At 44.9% G+C, this 15,043-nt stretch overlaps 1 protein-coding gene across 1 annotated transcript in view; it reads right to left on the bottom strand.

Annotated features, from left to right (window-relative positions):
- The window catches only part of MYOM3 (myomesin 3), a 252,275-nt gene that overhangs the window by 135,127 nt on the left and 102,105 nt on the right, over positions 1 to 15,043 (bottom strand). The window lies entirely within an intron of this gene.

The following is a 15,043-nucleotide window of genomic DNA, read 5'->3' as shown; positions in this document are numbered from 1 at the left end:
TGCAGTGTGGGGGTGTATTCGGTGTACTGGTCGGCTCCGGAGCATGCGCACTGCACATTCTGATGCTGGCGAGTACACACAATACTCCCCCACAATGCACATGCTGGGCTCTGCCCACAGCCGTGTACAGCCCGTACACACACGGCTTCGCTCCGAGAACCAGTACACACACGGCTCTGCTCCGTACACCTTGTACACACGCGGCTCTGCTCCGTACACCTTGTACACACGTGGCTCTGCTCCTTACACCTTGTACACACGCGGCTCTGTTCCGTACACCTTGTACACACGCGGCTCCGCTCCTTACACCTTGTACACACGCGGCTCTGCTCCGTACACCTTGTACACACGCGGCTCTGCTCCGTACACCTTGTACGCACGCGGCTCTGCTCCGTACACCTTGTACGCACGCGGCTCTGTTCCGTACACCTTGTACACACGCGGCTCCGCTCCTTACACCTTGTACACACGTGGCTCTGCTCCCTACACCTTGTACACACGGCTCTGCTCCGTACACCTTGTACACACGCGGCTCCGCTCCTTACACCTTGTACACACGTGGCTCCGCTCCGTACACCTTGTACACACGCGGCTCTGTTCCGTACACCTTGTACACACGCGGCTCTGTTCCGTACACCTTGTACACACGCGGCTCTGTTCCGTACACCTTGTACACACGCGGCTCCGCTCCGTACACCTTGTACACACGTGGCTCTGCTCCTTACACCTTGTACACACGCGGCTCTGTTCCGTACACCTTGTACACACGCGGCTCTGTTCCGTACACCTTGTACACACGCGGCTCTGCTCCGTACACCTTGTACACACGTGGCTCTGCTCCGTACACTTCGTACACACGTGGCTCCGCTCCATACACCTCATACACACACGCAGCTCCGCTCCTTACACTTGTACACACGCAGCTCCGCCCCATACACCTCACACACACGCTTCTCCGCTCCGTCCACCCCGTCCACACGCGGCTCCGCTCTATACACCTCTTAAACACGCAGCACCACCCCATACATACATGAATCCGCTCACCTCTTTCACCCTCGGATCAGATTTGTAGACCTCGTACACATTGCTCCACTACACACATACACGGCTCCGCTCTGTACACCTTGTACACACACGGCTCTGTTACATAAACATCCCCTCATTCAGCACCATGACAATCAAGCACAGCAGAGTCCTGCATACACTGAGGCCACTGATCATGTGACCCCTGACTCCTCCCCTCCTGTGACCTCATCACAGGTCCTGTGCACATAGAACAGGTAGGTGTGTGTGTGTGTGTGTCAGGTGTAAGCAGCACATCACTCACCAGCTGCTGCCTTCTTCCATCTCTCCAGCTTCAGTCAGTGACAGCCCAGCCGTTCTGCTAGGTCACATGTCCTTCACAGACACGCCCACTCTCCACACACTGCTGAAAGTCTGGGGAAGCTGTGGGCGTGGCCAGCAGAATGCGTGCGTGACTTGTCTCCTAGTCCTTTGTTTCCCCTGCTACTTGTTTGCTGGACTGCGCGGGCCCTGAAAGCACTGCGCCCCGTCGCAGTCACGACCCCTGCGACCGCAGTTGTTACGCCCCTGGTCACAACACACAGGCTCTCCATGCATGTGTTGTGACTGTCACACAGCCGCGACACATTCAGCTGCGGCGCCGAACAGCTGATTAGCGGAAGTGCTCCAAGTATCCAGGTTACCTATGCAGCTATTCTGTAAGCGTTATAGCTATTCGAATAAGCTCTTATCCGAAGCTGTTCATTCATCTCTAGTCTTTATTATTAATGGAAAAAGAAATCCAAACTTACATGGCCATGTGTGAAAAAGTGATTGCCCCCCCCTGTTAAAACCTAAATTAACTGGCTTTTATCACATCTTTGGGAATTACCTAGCCACATACAGGCCTGATTACTGCCACACCTGTTCTCAGTCAAGAAAATAGGATCTGCCTGACAAAGTATGTAATTGGCCCCATATACTGCTCCATATTTAATTAGCCCCATAAGATGCATGCTCCATATGTAATTGGCCCTAATAGATGGTCCATATATAATTGGTTCCATATTCTGCTCCATATTTAATTAGCTCCATATACTGCTCCAAACGTTAAAAAAAATGAAACAATCGCCTCTCCTCACTAACCACTGCTCTGCTCCTGACTCCTTAATGTCAGTGTCTTCCAGTTCTCTGCACTGTGATTGCTCAGGCAGAGGGCTCACACTAGTCTCATCACCATGCCCTCTGACCTGAACGTCACAGTCAAGAGAAGCGGAAGACGCCGCAGTGGTGGAACTGGGGCAGTGGTGGAACCGGGAGAGGTAAGCATCGCAAGTCCCGGGGTCCTGAGCAGGCGGGGGAGCCCACTCATGGGCACTGGAACTGGCACAGGCACCAGGCCCCCATCGCCTCATAGCAAGCCAGTGTTCCCGACAGCGAGTGGGCACCCTCGCTTGCTCAGTGCCCTGACACTTGCCCGTGTGCTGATGCCGACCCTGCTTTGGAGTGACCTAGTCAAAGTTCTGCCTTATTCTGATTGATGTGCTGTTGCATGACCTTAAAAAAAAAGGCAGTTCATGCTTGGAAACCCTCTAATGTGGCTGAATTATAACAATTCTGCAAAGATGAGTGAGCCAAAACTCTTCCAGAGTGTTGTAAAAGACTCATTGCCAGTTATTGCAAATACTTGATTGCAGTTGTTGCTGCTAGGGGTGGCTGTTGTGAATTCTGTTTTCGAACTCCCTCCTGTGGTCATGAATGGTACTTTGGCGAGTTCTGTCCATGGACTCCCTCTGGTGGCTGTGAGTGGAGCTGCTGCTTCTGAGGTTCCTTCCACAGGTGACGTAGTTTATTCTTTGGCTGGCTGTTCTATTTAACTCCACTCAGATCATTACTCCATGCCAGCTGTCAATGTTCTTGTACTGGTTCAGTTCGCTCTTGGATCTTTCTGGTGACCTGTCTACTCCAGCAGAAGCTAAGTCCCTGCTAGTTATTATTTGTTCATTGTTTCCTTGTCCAGTTGGCTATCATGATTTTGCCTTGCTAGCTGGAAGCTCTCGGATGCAGAGTGGCACCTCCGCACCGTGAGTCGGTGCGGAGGTCTTTTTGCACACTCTGCGTGGTCTTTTGTAGTTTTTTGTGCTGACTGCAAAGATACCTTTCCTATCCTCAATCTGTTTAGTAAGTCTGGCCTCCCTTTGCTGAAACCTGTTTCATTTCTGTGTTTGTGACTTTCATCTTAACTCACAGTCAATATATGTGGGGGGCTGACTTTTCCTTTGGGGAACTTCTCTGAGGCAAGGTAGGCTTTATTTTCTATCTTTAGGGCTAGTTAGCTCTTAGGCTGTGAAGAGGCGTCTTAGTTGTGTTAGGTACGCTCCACGGCTATTTCTAGTTGTGTGATAGGATTAGGGGTTGCCGTCAGCAGAGCTCCCACTTCCCAGAGCTTGTCCTGTGTGAGTTTAACCATCAGGTCGTTCCGGGTGCTCCTAACCACCAGGTCCATAACAGTACAGCTGGCCCAAAGTATTAATGCATCTCAATAGAGGGATAAGAGAAGTTCTGAGACCATTTTTTTTTTCTCTGCAGTGTTTTTTGTCTTTCTTTTCCCCTTAACCTCTGGGTGGTTCAGGACACAGGTGTAGATATGGACATTCAAGGTCTGTCCTCTTGTGTGGATCATCTCACTGCAAGGGTACAAAACATTCAAGATTTTGTGGTTCAGAATCCGATGTTAGAGCCTAGAATTCCAATTCCTGATTTGTTTTCTGGGGATAGATCTAAATTTCTGAATTTCAAAAATAATTGTAAACTGTTTCTAGCTTTGAAACCCCGCTCCTCTGGTGACCCCGTTCAACAAGTAAAAATCATTATTTCTTTGTTGCGTGGTGACCCTCAAGACTGGGCATTTTCCCTTGCGCCAGGAGATCCGGCATTGCGTGATGTAGATGCGTTTTTTATGGCGCTTGGATTGCTTTATGATGAACCAAATTCAGTGGATCAGTCAGAGAAAATCTTGCTGGCTTTGTGTCAGGGTCAGGATGAAGCGGAGGTGTACTGTCAGAAGTTTAGAAAGTGGTCTGTGCTTACTCAGTGGAATGAGTGTGCCCTGGTGGCAATTTTCAGAAAGGGTCTTTCTGAAGCCTTTAAGGATGTCATGGTGGGATTTCCCACGCCTGCTGGTCTGAATGAGTCTATGTCCTTGGCCATTCAGATTGATCGGGGCTTGCGTGAGCGCAAAGCTGTGCAGCATTTGGCGGTATTCTCTGAGCATAGGCCTGAGCCTATGCAATGTGATAGGACTTTGACCAGAGCTGAACGGCAAGAACACAGACTTCAGAATGGGCTGTGTTTTTACTGTGTTGATTCCACTCATGTTATCTCCGATTGTCCTAAGCGCACTAAGCGGTTCGCTAGGTCTGCCACCATTGGTACGGTTCAGTCTAAATTTCTTTTGTCCGTTACTCTGATTTGCTCTCTAATAAAAGTAGATAAACACGGCACTCTGTGAGGATATGAGTTTTGGTGCTCGAGTAGGGTATCCAACCCTCAGTCACAAGTATTCAAGAATCACCCGGCACTCAAAAATTGTGAAAAGTTACAATTACAGTTTATTATTATCCAGACATAGAACCAGTTTGTTTGTCTGATTTGCTCTCTGTCGTCCTATTCTGTTATGGCATTTGTGGATTCAGGCACTGCCCTGAATTTGATGGACTTGGAGTTTGCCAGGCGCTGTGGTTTTTTCTTGGAGCCCTTGCAGTATCCTATTCCATTGAGAGGAATTGATGCTACGCCTTTGGCCAAGAATAAGCCTCAGTACTGGACTCAATTGACCATGTGCATGGCTCCTGCACATCAGGAGGATATTAGCTTTTTAGTGTTGCATAATCTGCATGATGTGGTCGTTTTGGGGTTGCCATGGCTACAGGTCCATAATCCAGTATTGAATTGGAAATCTATGTCTGTGTCCGGCTGGGGTTGTCAGGGGGTACATGGTGATGTTCCATTGCTGTCAATTTCGCCTTCCACTCCTTCTGAAGTCCCTGAGTTTTGTCAGATTACCGGGATGTATTTGAAGAGCCCAAATCCGGTGCCTTACCTCCTCATAGGGATTGCGATTGTGCTATTAATTTGATTCCTGGTAGTAAGTTTCCTAAGGGCCGACTGTTTAATTTATCTGTGCCAGAGCACGCCGCTATGCGGAGTTATATAAAGGAATCCTTGGAGAAAGGTCATATTCGCCCGTCGTCATCACCGTTGGGAGCAGGGTTCTTTTTTGTGGCCAAGAGGGATGGCTCTTTGAGACCTTGTATTGATTACCGCCTTCTTAATAAGATCACAGTCAAATTTCAGTACCCCTTGCCGCTGCTGTCTGGTTTGTTTGCTCGGATTAAGGGGGCTAGTTGGTTCACCAAGATAGATCTTCGAGGAGCGTATAATCTTGTGCGAATTAAACAGGGCGATGAATGGAAAACAGCATTTAATACGTCCGAGGGCCATTTTGAGTACCTGGTTATGCCATTCGGGCTTTCTAATGCTCCATCTGTGTTTCAGTCCTTTATGCATGACATCTTCCGAGAGTACCTGGATAGATTCATGATTGTATATTTGGATGATATTTCGGTCTTTTCGGATGATTGGGAGTCTCATGTGAAGCAGGTCAGAATGGTGTTCCAGGTCCTTCGTGCGAATTCCTTGTTTGTGAAAGGGTCGAAATGTCTCTTTTGGGTTCAGAAGGTTTCATTTTTGGGTTTCATTTTTTCCCCTTCTACTATCGAGATGGACCCTGTTAAAGTTCAGGCCATTTATGATTGGACTCAGCCGACATCTGTGAAGAGCCTGCAGAAGTTCCTGGGCTTTGCTAATTTTTACCGTCGCTTCATCGCTAATTTTTCTAGTGTTGCTAAACCGTTGACTGATTTGACCAAGAAAGGTGCTGATGTGGTCAATTGGTCCTCGGCGGCTGTAGAGGCTTTTCAGGAGTTGAAGCGTCGTTTTTCTTCTGCCCCTGTGTTGTGCCAGCCAGATGTTTCGCTCCCATTTCAGGTTGAGGTTGATGCTTCTGAGATTGGAGCAGGGGCTGTTTTGTCGCAAAGAAGTTCTGATGGCTCGGTGATGAAACCATGTGCCTTCTTTTCTAGAAAATTCTCGCCTGCTGAGCGCAATTATGATGTTGGCAATCGAGAGTTGTTGGCCATGAAGTGGGCATTCGAGGAGTGGCGACATTGGCTTGAAGGAGCGAAGCATCGCGTGGTGGTCTTGACGGATCACAAGAATTTGACTTATCTCGAGTCTGCCAAAGGGTTGAATCCTAGACAGGCTCGATGGTCGCTGTATTTCTCCCGTTTTGATTTTGTGGTTTCGTACCTTCCGGGCTCTAAGAATGTGAAGGCTGATGCCCTGTCAAGGAGTTTTGTGCCTGACTCTCCGGGTGTTCCTGAGCCGGCAGGTATTCTCAAAGAGGGGGTAATTTTGTCTGCCATCTCCCCTGATTTGCGGCGTGTGCTGCAGAAGTTTCAGGCTGATAGACCTGACCGTTGTCCAGCGGAGAAACTGTTTGTCCCTGATAGATGGACTAGTAGAGTTATCTCTGAGGTTCATTGTTCGGTGTTGGCGGATCATCCTGGAATCTTTGGTACCAGAGATTTGGTGGCTAGATCCTTTTGGTGGCCTTCTTTGTCACGGGATGTGCGTTCTTTTGTGCAGTCCTGTGGGACTTGTGCTCGGGCTAAGCCCTGCTGTTCTCGTGCCAGTGGGTTGCTTTTGCCCCGAAGAGGCCCTGGACGCATATTTCCATGGATTTTATTTCAGATCTCCCTGTCTCTCAAAGGATGTCGGTCATTTGGGTGGTTTGTGATCGCTTCTCTAAGATGATTCATTTGGTACCCTTGTCTAAATTGCCTTCCTCCTCTGATTTGGTGCCTTTGTTTTTCCAGCATGTGGTTCGTTTGCATGGCATTCCGGAGAACATCGTCTCGGACAGAGGTTCCCAGTTTGTTTCGAGGTTTTGGCGGTCCTTTTGTGCTAACATGGGCATTGATTTGTCTTTTTCTTTGGCTTTCCATCCTCAGACAAATGGCCAAACCGAACGAACTAATCAGACTTTGTAGACATATCTGAGATGCTTTGTTTCTGCTGATCAGGATGATTGGGTGTCCTTCTTGCCTTTGGCTGAGTTCGCCCTTAATAATCGGGCCAGCTCGGCTACTTTGGTTTCGCCTTTTTTCTGTAATTCTGGTTTCCATCCTCGTTTCTCTTCAGGGCAGGTTGAGCCTTCGGACTGTCCTGGTGTGGATACGGTGGTGGACAGGTTGCAGCAGATTTGGACTCATGTGGTGGACAATTTGACATTGTCCCAGGAGAAGGCTCAATGTTTCGCTAATCGCCGGCGCTGTGTTGGTCCCCGACTTCGTGTTGGGGATTTGGTTTGGTTGTCATCTCGTCATGTTCCTATGAAGGTTTCCTCTCCTAAGTTTAAGCCTCGTTTCATTGGTCCGTATAAGATTTCTGAGGTTCTTAATCCTGTGTCATTTCGTTTGGCCCTTCCAGCTTCTTTTGCCATCCATAATGTGTTCCATAGGTCGTTATTGCGGAGATACGTGGCGCCTATGGTTCCCTCCGTTGATCCTCCTGCCCCGGTGTTGGTCGAGGGGGAGTTGGAGTATGTGGTGGAGAAGATTTTGGATTCTCATATTTCGAGACGGAAACTCCAGTACCTGGTCAAGTGGAAGGGTTATGGTCAGGAAGATAATTCCTGGGTTTTTGCCTCTGATGTTCATGCTGCCGATCTAGTTCGTGCCTTTCATTTGGCTCATCCTGATCGGCCTGGGGGCTCTGGTGAGGGTTCGGTGACCCCTCCTCAAGGGGGGGGTACTGTTGTGAATTCTGTTTTCGAACTCCCTCCTGTGGTCATGAATGGTACTTCGGCGAGTTCTGTCCATGGACTCCCTCTGGTGGCTGTGAGTGGAGCTGCTGCTTCTGAGGTTCCTTCCACAGGTGACGTAGTTTATTCTTTGGCTGGCTGTTCTATTTAACTCCACTCAGATCGTTACTCCATGCCAGCTGTCAATGTTCTTGTACTGGTTCAGTTCGCTCTTGGATCTTTCTGCTGACCTGTCTACTCCAGCAGAAGCTAAGTCCCTGCTAGTTATTATTTGTTCATTGTTTCCTTGTCCAGTTGGCTATCATGATTTTGCCTTGCTAGCTGGAAGCTCTCGGATGCAGAGTGGCACCTCCGCATCGTTAGTCGGTGCGGAGGTTTTTTGCACACTCTGCGTGGTCTTTTGTAGTTTTTTGTGCTGACCGCAAAGATACCTTTCCTATCCTCAGTCTGTTTAGTAAGTCTGGCCTCCCTTTGCTGAAACCTGTTTCATTTCTGTGTTTGTGACTTTCATCTTAACTCACAGTCAATATATGTGGGGGGCTGCCTTTTCCTTTGGGGAATTTCTCTGAGGCAAGGTAGGCTTTATTTTCTATCTTTAGGGCTAGTTAGCTCTTAGGCTGTGAAGAGGCGTCTGATAGGATTAGGGGTTGCGATCAGCAGAGCTCCCACTTCCCAGAGCTTGTCCTGTGTGAGTTTAACCATCAGGTCGTTCCGGGTGCTCCTAACCACCAGGTCCATAACAGGTGGCCCAACCAGTTATTAGGTTTAGGGGGCAATCACTTTTTCACACAGGGCCCTGCAGGTTTGGCTTTCTTTTTCCCTTAATAATAAAGACCTTCATTTAAAAACTGCATTTTGTGTTTACTTGTGTTATCTTTGTCTAATATTTAAATTTGTTTGGTGATCTGAAATATTTGTGTGACAAATAAGTAATATAAGTAATAAGTAATTAATATAAGTGTGACAAACATGCAAAAGAATAGGAAATCAGAGAGGGGGCACGTTTTCACACCACTGTATATTTAAATTTGGCAATCTGATTGGCCACGCCACTGTTGATATTACGTCACTTCTGCAACCTGTCAACAAAGACCGGAGGCAGCGGTGAAGAACTGGCATTGGAACAGGGAAGGGTAGGTAAAACACTGCTTGTTAGTGTAACCTATTGGGAGCCTTTGAGGTATAAAAAAACACCCTTCCTGGAATCCATTTAAAGAGTACCTAAACTAAACATTTTTTCATGTTTTCTCTTATTTAGCAGTCACTTTCATTTCCTTCAAATTAGTGGAGTCTGGGTCATGAGATTTGCACCATTTGCTCAATTGACTCTCGAGAGGTGTGCAGCTTAGGAGACAGGAGCGCCTGGAGAGCAGGAGGCCAGGTATTTCCCTTGGTAGTATATTACTGCATGGAAGATATTCAGATGAATGGCCATCCATATAATACAAAAACGCTTGAATCAGCCCAAACGGCGGCTGCTCCTACACATCTGTTCTCCGTTCTAGCTCACAAAGCAGACATCTTCCCTTCATTTGCTATAAATCAGTAATTTGTCCTAAACAACAGATATTAGAGTAAGATTTTACCACCGCTAGGTTTCTGTATTCTTCGATGGACTCTGCTAAGTACGGTAATAGTAATTGCAATTTGTTCATCGATAGCACAAAGTCTATTCTATGTTGAAAAAAAAAATCTTTGCTCTTATATTTGTATTGTGTCTTATCTTTTGCAGAATATAATGTAATTTCAGGTTGAGTTCAGAAACCTCTTGGTGAAAAGGTAAAAGGCTAACAAAGTTTACTGATCAGTCTAGATAATTTGTGCAGTAGGGTCAATTTGGAAATAAACCTTTTTGCGTTCAAAATCTATTGCTGACCATTGGCTGCAGTTCAAAATGAATATTTTCCATGTTCCAACTATATTATATATACCAAGTATATTTTAGAAAAAGTTGCATATAGTCAGAAAAAAACCTATGCAAATCCTCTGGCATGGATACCATTGGTTAAGGGACTTCCCTTTTATTTGGGCAGACCATTATAAAATTGTAAGGGTATGGGCACATAGTATTTGCAGCAAATGTTTCTGCAGCAGAAATCAGAGTGTTGGCAGGAAAAACTCTAGTTAAATTACGCATGTTCTTGATATGTTTTTGCATGCATTTTTTCCTCTATTGATTTAAATGAGCAAAAAAAACTGCAAGAAACGCTGTAAGAATAGACATGCTGCAGATTTGACAAAATGCTTTGATGGTTCAAATCTGCAGGAATAAAAATAAGCAACAAGTTGAGATTTCAGAAATCTCATTCACTTTGATGATATTGTAAAACGCTTAGTTTTTTGCTGCTGTGGCAAAAATGCAGCATGGGAACAAGCCTTAGGCCGGGGTCACACTTGTGAGTGCAATGCGAGAAACTCGCGCAAGTTTTTCTCTCTTCTATGACTCTGGCCAATCAAAACACAATAGTGTCATAGAGGGTAAAAGGCAAAATTCTCATAGAGAACGTCACAACTACAGTCCAGCTCAGCGTGTTCTTTTGAAATGAGATTTGTCTCACATGAACACTTTAAGAATTCTGCAGTCCCTTGACCCTTCCTACTATTAAAGAGACAGAAAGCATGCGAGCAGCAGTGCTGGAGTGCTGGAACATCGAATCGACTGAGTTGCAGGTAATTACGCTCTCCTGAGCTCCAGCTCTTCAATAGCAGGATTTATAATATGGTAAAGATAAAGACCATGATAATTTTCACAGAATAAAAAAGGCCCATAACTCTGCAATGTATGATATATAAAAACAAAAATCAGCATATTTAGGGGGCAGTGGAAATAAAACAAGAGCAACTTTTGACCTGCTGACAAGTTCTCTTTAAAATGTTTTTTATGTTAGCATTATTTAATGACATAGGGTAGGAAATGAAATACTTAGAACATTCTTCCTGTCACATTAAGACAGTTATTGGTAAGCACTTACATAAAAAAGGGAGTAAATAAGGAGAAAACGTAGAAAAAATCTTTTTATTTTCCACCATCACATTTTCTTTTGAGAAGTTACCTTCTGGAATTTTGACAACCTCCTCTTTCTTGACAAGAAGAAAGGGTCATGTACGTAAATTCCTAATGTGTCTTCAATGTAAGGCAGAAAATTGGTATTAGTCATTCATGGTTGTATAAAGCACAAAGGGCAGCTAGGAAATGATTCATTAACCCCTTTACCCCCAAGGGTGGTTTGCACGTCAATGGCCAGACCAATTTTTACAATTCTGACCACTGTCCCTTTATGAGGTTATAACTCTGGAACGCTTCAACGGATCCTGGTGATTCTGACATTATTTTCTCGTGACATATTGTACTTCATGATAGTGGTAAAATTTCTTTGATAGTACCTGCGTTTATTTGTGAAAAAAAACGGAAATTTGGCAAAAATTTTGAAAATTTCGCAATTTTCAAACTTTGAATTTTTATGCAATTAAATCACAGAGATATGTCAAACAAAATACTTAATAAGTAACATTTCCCACATGTCTCCTTTACATCAGCATAATTTTGGAACCAAATTTTTTTTTTATTAGGGAGTTATAAGGGTTAAAAGTTGACCAGCAATTTCTCATTTTTACAACACCATTTTTTTTTTAGGGACCACATCTCATTTGAAGTCATTTTGAGGGGTCTATATGATAGAAAATACCCAAGTGTGACACCATTCTAAAAACTGCACCCCTCAAGGTGCTCAAAACCACATTCAAGAAGTTTATTAACCCTTCAGGTGTTTAATAGGAATTTTTGGAATGTTTAAATAAAAATGAACATTTAACTTTTTTTCACAAAAAATTTACTTCAGCTCCAATTTGTTTTATTTTACCAAGGGTAACAGGAGAAAATGGACCCCAAAATTTGTTGTCCAATTTGTCCTGAGTACGCTGATACCCCATATGTGGCAGTAAACCACTGTTTGGGCGCATGGGAGAGCTCGGAAGGGAAGGAGCGCCGTTTGACTTTTCAATGCAAAATTGACAGGAATTGAGATGGGACGCCATGTTGCGTTTGGAGAGCCCCTGATGTGCCTAAACATTGAAACCTCCCACAAGTGACACCATTTTGGAAAGTAGACCCCCTAAGGAACTTATCTGGATGTGTGGTGAGCACTTTGACCCACCAAGTGCTTCACAGAAGCTTATAATGCAGAACCGTAAAAATAAAAAATCATATTTTTTCACAAAAATTATATTTTTGCCCCCAATTTTTTATTTTTCCAAGGGTAAGAGAAGAAATTGGACCCCAAAAGTTGTTGTCGAATTTGTCCTGAGTATGCTGATACCCCATATGTGTCAGTAAACCACTGTTTGGGCGCATGGGAGAGCTCGGAAGGGAAGGAGCGCCGTTTGACTTTTCGATGCAAAATTGACAGGAATTGAGATGGGACGCCATGTTGTGTTTGGAGAGCCACTGATGTGCCTAAACATTGAAACCCCCCACAAGTGACACCATTTTGGAAAGTAGACCCCCTAAGGAACTTATCTAGATGTGTGGTGAGCACTTTGACCCACCAAGGGCTTCACAGAAGTTTATAATGCAGAGCCATAAAAATAACACAACATTTTTTTCCCACAAAAAATATTTTTTAGCCCACAGTTTTGTATTTTCCCAAGGGTAACAGGAGAAATTGGACCCCAAAAGTTGTTGTCCAATTTGTCCTGAGTACGCTGATACCCCATATGTGGGGGGGGAACCACCGTTTGGGCGCATGGGAGGGCTCGGAAGGGAAGGAGCGCCATTTGGAATGCAGACGTAGATGGAATGGTCTGCAGGCGTCACATTGCGTTTGCAGAGCCCCTAATGTACCTAAACAGTAGAAACCCCCCACAAGTGACACCATTTTGGAAAGTAGACCCCCTAAGGAACTCATCTTGATGTGTTGTGAGAGCTTTGAACCCCCAAGTATTTCACTACAGTTTATAACGCAGAGCCGTGCAAATAAAAAATATTTTTTTTTCCACAAAAATTATATTTTAGCCCCCAGTTTTGTATTTTTCCAAGGTTAGCAGGAGAAATTGGACCCTAAATGTTGTTGTCCAATTTGTCCTGAGTACGCTGATACCCGATATGTGGGGGGAACCACCGTTTGGGCGCATGGGAGGGCTCGGAAGGGAAGGAGCATCATTTGGAATGCAGACTTAGATGGATTGGTCTGCAGGCGTCACATTGCGTTTGCAGAGCCCCTAATGTACCTAAACAGTAGAAACCCCCCACAAGTGACCCCATATTGGAAACTAGACCCCTCAATGAACTTATCTAGATGTGTTATGAGAACTTTGAATCCCCAAGTGTTTCACTACAGTTTATAACGCAGAGCCGTGAAAATAAAAAATCTTTTTGTTTTCCCACAAAAATTATTTTTTAGCCCCCAGTTTTGTATTTTCCCAAGGGTAACAGGAGAAATTGGACCACAAAAGTTGTTGTCCTATTTGTCCTGAGTACGCTGATACCCCATATGTTGGGGTAAACCCCTGTTTGGGCACACGGGAGAGCTCGGAAGGGAAGGAGCACTGTTTTACTTTTTCAACGCAGAATTGGCTGGAATTGAGATCGGACGCCATGTCGTGTTTGGAGAGCCCCTGATGTGCCTAAACAGTGGAAACCCCCCAATTATAACTGAAACCCTAATCCAAACACACCCCTAACCCTAATTCCAACGGTAACCCTAACCACACCTCTAACCCTGACACACCCCTAACCCTAATCCCAACCCTATTCCCAACTGTAAATGTAATCTAAACCCTAACCCTAACTTTAGCCCCAACCCTAACTGTAGCCCCAACCCTAACCCTAGCCCTAACCCTAGCCCTAACCCTAGCCCTAACCCTAGCCCTAACCCTAGCCCTAGCCCTAACCCTAACCCTAGCCCTAACCCTAACCCTAGCCCTAACCCTAGCCCTAACCCTAGCCCTAACCCTAGCCCTAATCCTAACCCTAGCCCTAATGGGAAAATGGAAATATATACATTTTTTTTTATTTTTCCCTAACTAAGGGGGTGATGAAGGGGGGTTTGATTTACTTTTATAGCTTGTTTTTTAGCGGATTTTTATGATTGGCAGCCGTCACACACTGAAAGACGCTTTTTATTGCAAAAAATATTTTTTGCAATACCACATTTTGAGAGCTATAATTTTTCCATATTTTGGTCCACAGAGTCATGTGAGGTCTTGTTTTTTTGCGGGACGAGTTGACGTTTTTATTGGTAACACTTTCGGGCACGTGACTTTTTTGATCGCTTTTTATTCCGATTTTTGTGAGGAAGAATGACCAAAAACCAGCTATTCATGAATTTCTTTTGGGGGAGGCGTTTATACCGTTCCGCGTTTGGTAAAATTGATAAAGCAGTTTTATTCTTCGGGTCAGTACGATTACAGCGATACCTCATTTATATCATTTTTTTATGTTTTGGCGCTTTTATACGATAAAAACTATTTTACAGAAAAAATAATTATTTTTGCATCGCTTTATTCTCAGGACTATAACTTTTTTATTTTTTTGCTGATGATGCTGTATGGTGGCTCGTTTTTTGCAGGACAAGATGACGTTTTCATCGGTACCATGATTATTTATATCTGTCTTTTTGATCGCGTGTTATTCCACTTTTTGTTCGGCGGTATGATAATAAAGCGTTGTTTTTTGCCTCGTTTTTTTTTTTTTCTTACGGTGTTTACTGAAGGGGTTAACTAGTGGGCCAGTTTTATAGGTCGGGTCGTTACGGACGCGGCGATACTAAATATGTGTACTTTTATTGGTTTTTTTTTTTATTTAGATGAAGAAATGTATTTATGGGAATAATATTTTTTTTTTTTTCATTATTTTGGAATATTTTTTTTTAATTTTTTTTTACAGATTTGGAAATTTTTTTTTAACTTTTTTATTTTGTCCCAGGGGGGGACATCACAGATCAGTGATCTGACAGTTTGCACAGCACTGTCAGATCACTGATCTGATAGCAGTGCAGGCTGCTTCACCGTGCCTGCTCTGAGCAGGCTCTGTGAAGCCACCTCCCTCCCTGCAGGACCCGGATCCGCGGCCATCTTGGATCCGGGGCTGGAGGAAGCAGGGAGGGAGGTGAGACCCTCGCAGCAACGCGATCACATCGCGTTGCTGCGGGGGGCTCA

The sequence above is a fragment of the Ranitomeya imitator genome, chromosome 3, assembly GCF_032444005.1.
Source record: "Ranitomeya imitator isolate aRanImi1 chromosome 3, aRanImi1.pri, whole genome shotgun sequence".
Classification (NCBI taxonomy): domain Eukaryota; kingdom Metazoa; phylum Chordata; class Amphibia; order Anura; family Dendrobatidae; genus Ranitomeya; species Ranitomeya imitator.
This window is presented reverse-complemented; position numbering and strand designations above follow the sequence as displayed.